The 6,518-nt window shown below is 34.6% G+C and overlaps 1 protein-coding gene across 1 annotated transcript in view; it reads right to left on the reverse strand.

The window, feature by feature from the left end:
* Nucleotides 1-6,199, reverse strand: part of OSTN (osteocrin) — a 51,547-nt gene extending 45,348 nt beyond the window's left edge. Inside the window, exon 1 of the mRNA XM_045437106.1 lies at nt 6,132-6,199. The gene's annotated coding sequence lies outside the window, so the exon portion shown is untranslated. The remainder of the gene's footprint in view (nt 1-6,131) is intronic.
* Nucleotides 6,200-6,518: the final 319 nt, after the last annotated feature.

Genomic DNA, 6,518 nt, shown 5'->3' on the forward strand with positions numbered 1-6,518 from the left:
AGCAAATCTCAAGCAGACTCCATGCTGTCAGCACAGAGCTCAAGGCAGGGCTCGAACTCATGAATTGTGAGATCATGACCTGAGCTGAAATCAAGAGTCAGATACTTACCCTACTGAGCCACCCTGGCACCCCTGTCATGGTATTTTAATTTGTATTTTCCTGTTGACTAATGATGTAGAAAATCTTTTCTTGTATTTATTTCCCATTCATATATTTTTGGTAAAGTGTCTGTTCATATTTTTTGCTTAATATGTAGTTGTGAGAGTCCTCATAGGTCTGGACACAAGAATTTTATAAGATTTGTGTTTTGCAATTTTTTTCCACTTTGTGACTTCTCTTTTCATTCGCATAACATGTTCTTTCACAGAGTATTTTTAATTTGATTAAGTCCAATCAGCCATTTTTTTTAATGGATTATTCTTTTTGTGCCCTGAGAAATCATTCTCTCAGTCAAGTTTGAAAAAAAATTTTTCTCTTTTGTTTACTTTCAGAAGGTTTTCAAAACCCTTTTGGCTATTCTAGATCTTTTACATTGCCATAAAAAAGTTTAGGATCAGCTTGTCAATGTGTACAAAAGAGCTTGCTGGGATTTTATTAGGATTTCATTGAATTTATAAGGTAAATTTGAGGAAATGTGACATCTTAACAGTATGAAATTTTTTGATCTGTAAACATAGTATACTTCCCTTTTATTTAGATATTGATTTTTCTTAACAATTGTTTTTGTTGTAAAAGGCATATAAATCTTGTATATACTTTGTTAAATGTATTTCTGTCTAATTTTCTTGTTGAGGTATAACTGACATATAACATCGTATTAGTTTCAAGTATGCAGTGTAACGATTCGATATTCATGTACACTATGAAATGATCACCACAGTAATTACCATTAATCTCCATAAAAATCATCATTTTTTTTCTTGTGATGAGAACTTTCAAGTTTTATTCTCTTGGCAACTTATAAATATGCAGTATAGTACTATTAACTATATATTACATAGCCATAACATTTATTTTATGGCTAGAAGACGGTACCTCTTGACCCTCTTTGCCAATTTACACACCTTCAACCTCTCACTCCCTAGTGACTTATAACCTTGCCCTCCTGACATAAATTCCACTTGATCATGACATATATCCTTTTCTATATTGCTGGATTTGAAGTGATGTAACTTTTTAAGTATCTTTATTAATGAGGGATATAGGCCTTTTATCTCTTTAAAATTTATATTTCAGATTTCGGTAACATGGTTATATTGGTCTCATAAAATGATCGAGAAGAACTATATACTTGTCTTAGTCCATTCAGACTGCTATAATTCAAATACCATAGACTAGCTGGCTTCACCAACAAACACGTAGTTCTCATGTTCTGGGAAGTCCAAGATTAAGGAGTCTGCAGATTTGTTGTCTGGTGGGTACCTAATTTCTGGGTCATAAATTATGGTCTTCTTAATGTGTCCTCATATGGCAGGGAGAGTGAGAGATCTTTCTGGAACCTGTTTGATAAGGGCAATATTCCCATTCGCGAAAGCTACACTGTCATGACCTAATCACCTCCCAAAGACTCCACCTCTGAATAACATCACATTGGGGGGTTAGGATTTCATTCAGTACACGAATTTTGCAGGGACACAGATACTCAGTCAATAACAATCCACATCTATTTTCTAGAAGAGTTTGTGCGGAATTTGTATTATTTGCTCCTGGAATGTTTCATCGAAATCGCCAAGTGGGGTCATCTGTGCCATGAGTTGCCTTTGTGGGAAGGTTTTTAGTTACAACTTCAAATTCTTTAATACGTCTAGGGGTGATCATTCTAGCTAATTTTCCTGAGTGCACTCTCATAGCTTTCATCTTTCATATAAAATGTCCATGTCATTAAAGTATTAAAGTTATTTAATTCTGGTGCTCTTTTTCTTCAGTCTTTTTTTTAAATTAGTCATTCTAGAATTCTATACATTTTATTTACCCATTGAAAGAATCAGCATTTGGTAATTTTATTATTTATTTATTTTCATTGTTTTTAAATTTTTTTTAATGTTTACTTATTTTTGAGAGACAGAGAGACAGAGTGAGAGCAGGGGAAGGACATAGAGAGAGGGAGACACAGAATCTGAAGCAGGCTCCAGGCACTGAGTTGTCAGCACAGAGCTCAACACAGGGCTTGAGCTAAGCTGAGATCATGACCTGAGCAGAAGTTGGATGCTCAGGGGACTGAGCCACCCAGGTGCGTTGGTCATTTTATTTTAATGATTGCTACTTCATATTGTTTTCTTCCTTTTTCCCGATTTGTGTTTAATGTGCTCATCTGTTTCAATGTTCTTAATATGGACGCTTAGATTGTTGATTATAGATACTTCTTTTTTTTTTCTAATACAGTTATATAGTGTAATATATTTTCCTTCTAAGCACTGCTTTAGTTATATCCTATACATTTTTATATGTTCTGTTTTCATGTTTTATTTAATTTGGAATATTTTCTAATTTTCTTTCAAAGTTTTGACTACTGGTTAGTTAGAATATGTCATTTAATTTCCAAATACTTGGTGATTTTTCCCATATTGTTTTGGTTATTGATTGCTAGTTTGTTTTGTATTAAGGAAACATACTTTATATTATTTTAATGCCTATAAATTTGTCAAGATTTGTCTTATGGCCAATAATATAGTTGGTGAGGTTTTATGTGTACTTTACAAAGAATGTGGGGGTGCATAGGTGCCTCATTCGTTAAACATCTGACTCTTGATTTCGGCTCAGGTCATGATCTCATGGTTCATGAGATCAGCCCCATATCAGGCTCTGCACTGACACTGTTCAGCTTGCTTGGGACTTGCTCTCTCTCTCTCTCTCAAAATAAAGAAACTTTTTTTTTAAAGTTTAAAAACATATAAAGGATGTGTATTTTTTTATTAGTGGGTGGAATATTCTATAAATCTCAGCTAAGTTGGCTGATAATGTTCAAATCTACATTTTTAATGGTTTTTGTCTGCTTGTTCTCCCAATTACTGAAGGATTATTGATGTTTCCAAACTTTCTTTATTTCTGTTTTCAGTTCTATCAGCTTTTGCCTTATGTTAGGGCTTTTTATATCTCTTTATCATTAGGTAATTTATCTTTTTATTCCTAGTAAAAATCTTTGTTTTGAAGTTTACTTTGTCTGATATTAAAAAATTCACTATAGCTTTCTTTTGATTGTTGATGGCATGGTGTATCTTTTCCCCCACATTCTTTTATGTTCAGTCAATCTAAGCCATCTGACACTGACAATCTCTAAACTTCAATTGGTTTCTTTTGACCATTGCATTTAAAGCAATAATTGATGTATTTAAAACTACAGTCTTAAAAATTGGTTTTTTTTTGGTCTCATCTGTTCTCTGTTCCCCATTTTCTCTCATTCTGCCTTATTTTAGATGATTATTTCTACCTACTTTTTATTTTTTGTGTTGTTGCTACAGGTTTACAATATTCAGCACTATGTTGTCACAGTCTTTCTCCAAATATTTTTCTACTTCATACATCATCTAATAATCTTTCAACAGTTCCTTCTACTTTATCCATTTCTTCCTTTATAGCATTACTGTTACACATTTAAAAATTTTACCTGTTATAAACCCAGTTTTTTTTCCATTTTTGCTTTACACAGTTATTATTTTTAATGATTTTAAAAATATTTAAAACCTCATATTTACTACATTTACCATAGCTGATGCTGCTCTGTCTGTGTGTGCATTTAGAGTTACAGTTCCATGTAGTAGTATTTTCCTTTTGCTTGAAGAATTTCCTTTAACATTTCTTATAGTGTTTTGTTCAAGAAAGTGTTTAATTCATCTTTTTTTTTAAATTTTTAACATTTACTTATTTTTGAGAGACAGAGAGAGACAGAGCACAAGCAGGGCAGAGAGAGAGGGAGACACAGAATCTGAAGCAGGCTCCAGGCTATGAGCTGTCAGCACAGAGCCTGATGTGGGGCATGAACCCACCAACCGTGAGATCATGACCTGAGCTGAAGTCAGACACCCAACAGACTGAGCCACCCAGGTGCCCCTAATTCACCTTTATTTTTAAATGTTATTATTGTGTACAATGGAATTCTGAGGTGACAATTTTTCTTTCTGTATTTTAAAGCTCACGTTCTATCTTTTTTGGATTAGATAGGGTCTGATGCGAAGTCTGCTATTACCTGCTTGTCTATGATGTGTTTAATTATATTTTTATTTATATTTATCCTGAAGGTCCCTGAGTTTCTTGATTGTTTTCTTTTATTAATTTACAGGGAAATTGGCTATCATCTCTTCAAATATTTCTTTTGTACCCTTCTCGTTTTTTTTTCCTGTTATTCTAATTACATGGTTATTGGATCATTTGACACGATCCCCTATCTCCTAGAAGGTCTGATTTTAACTTTTTTTTTAATGTTCATTTATTTATTTTGAAAGCAAGAAAGCGCGTGCGCAAGAGCGCATGCACATATGCAAGTGGGGGAGGGGCAGAGAGAGGGAGAGAGACAATCCCAAGCAGGCTCCACACTGTCAGCACAGAGCCCAATGTGACGCTCAGTCTCACGAACGATGAAATCATGACCTGAGCCAAAATCAAGAGTTGGACATTTAACCTACTGAGCCACTGAAGTGTCCCTAAACTCTTTTCCTTCTCTGTATTTCAGTAAGAATATTTTCTATTGATCTAGCTTCAAATTCATTTACTATTTCCCATGCTGAGTTCAGTGTCTGCTATTGTTTGTGTGTGTTACATTTTCGTATGTCATAGGCCTAGCAAATAAGGATTTCACTTATGTCTTGAGCTTCCAGGAAATATAAATTCTAATATAGCTTACAAATTGGCTTAAAAATATTATTTAAATATCAACTGTTTTCTTTTGTAACCACTTTAATGATGGCCTTCTTTAGGTGCTCTACCTAAGGTCAAACCTTTTGTGTGCCCTTTCTCCCCTCAGGGGGGCTGCAACCATTTGAAATTTCTACCTCTGATTGTCTACTGACCTCAGTTTCCTGATGCATTCTAAAAAGTTATGGTTTTGCATGATTTTGTAAAAGTGACATTGTCATCCAGCTTCCTATAAGCTAAATGGAAACACAAGTCTTCCTCCTTACATTTTTATGTCGTATAAGAATATTTTGATAATCCATTTCTATTTATTTTTTGACAAGATTGTTTTTATTATCATCCCAACTTTGTAAACAAGAAAACATTTATTTGAGAGATGCAAAGCATGTTCTCTTAGCTAGGTTCTTATCTTCTACTGCATTTTTCATTGATATAAATCATCCCTCGAGTGAAATTCAGAGGTGTGAGAACTGCATTTACAAGCCCCCTCCTATTTTCATTTGTATTCATCCTGAAGTGAACTCCAGAAAGCTACATTTCTGTTTCATCCAATCTTCCGGGTCAGAGGACTAAATGCTGCCTCTGGACTCTAGGAAACTCCTCATGTCACTCTGGATTGCACAGATTTTTGATATATTCCATGTCTAGGGCACACTGCACGTAGGTACTTGCCATGATGGAGCATTTTACAACAGACTAGAGCTTTACAGATCCCCCTTTGAGGCAAAGCCCATTGGCTTCTGCCTTTATTTTATGGGGATAGAGTCTTGTTGGCTGTATTTCAGAAACTGTTTTTACAGCCACACTGTTTGCTGAGCCTGATGGAATACCTTTGCCATTTGATACCTCTGCCCATTACACTCTTTCCCCATTAAGATCACCCGACCAGTTACATTAACTACAGGATTCTGTCTGCTAAATTCCAACAGTTCAAATCATTGACTTTACCAATTTAAGGACATGGAAATGCTGGGACGCCAGAAGCCACACTAGAAGGCTAACTGCCTTATATATTCTTAATTCTCTTTGTCTCTCTCACGCACACGCAAACATGGTGTCTGAACATGGAATGATTTGATGACCTGTCAACATATAGCACTTCAAAACTGACAAGTCTTTATATAATTTATGTCACTGCTATAGTAACTGCTCTCCTGTGGATGCAACAATACTCTTAGATAATGGGGCAATTATTATTAACACCATTATACAGATGAAAAAACTTTAAAGAATTATATAGATATATTAACTTAGGTATATAAGTTTAAAGAATTATATTTACCTGTTCCTTTAATATGCAAGGGATTTTGCTGGGTCTGTGGAAGTCTTGACCCTGTTCTCAAGGAGCCTATATTTGAATGGGGAAGACACAATTGAAATGCAAGTAATTCCAAGATGGTCTCCATGTTATGCTGTAAAGAATTCAACCCACCTATTTTAGCTTATTTGCACGATTTTTATAAGCGCTTCTTCCCCTAAAGAATCATCTAATACTTGGAAGTTTTCCAACAATATCATGTCAAGTGTGTTCTCTCCCATGCTGAGTCAGGAATTACTTGTCTAAAGTCAAAATTATAGGAAATTACAGGGGTGGGCACTGAATAATAAGAATAACCATTTATTGATTACCTTCTTTGATACAGGTATTGTATAATGCTTTTGCAGTCAT

This window comes from Leopardus geoffroyi, chromosome C2 (assembly GCF_018350155.1).
Source record: "Leopardus geoffroyi isolate Oge1 chromosome C2, O.geoffroyi_Oge1_pat1.0, whole genome shotgun sequence".
Taxonomy (NCBI): Eukaryota; Metazoa; Chordata; class Mammalia; order Carnivora; family Felidae; genus Leopardus; species Leopardus geoffroyi.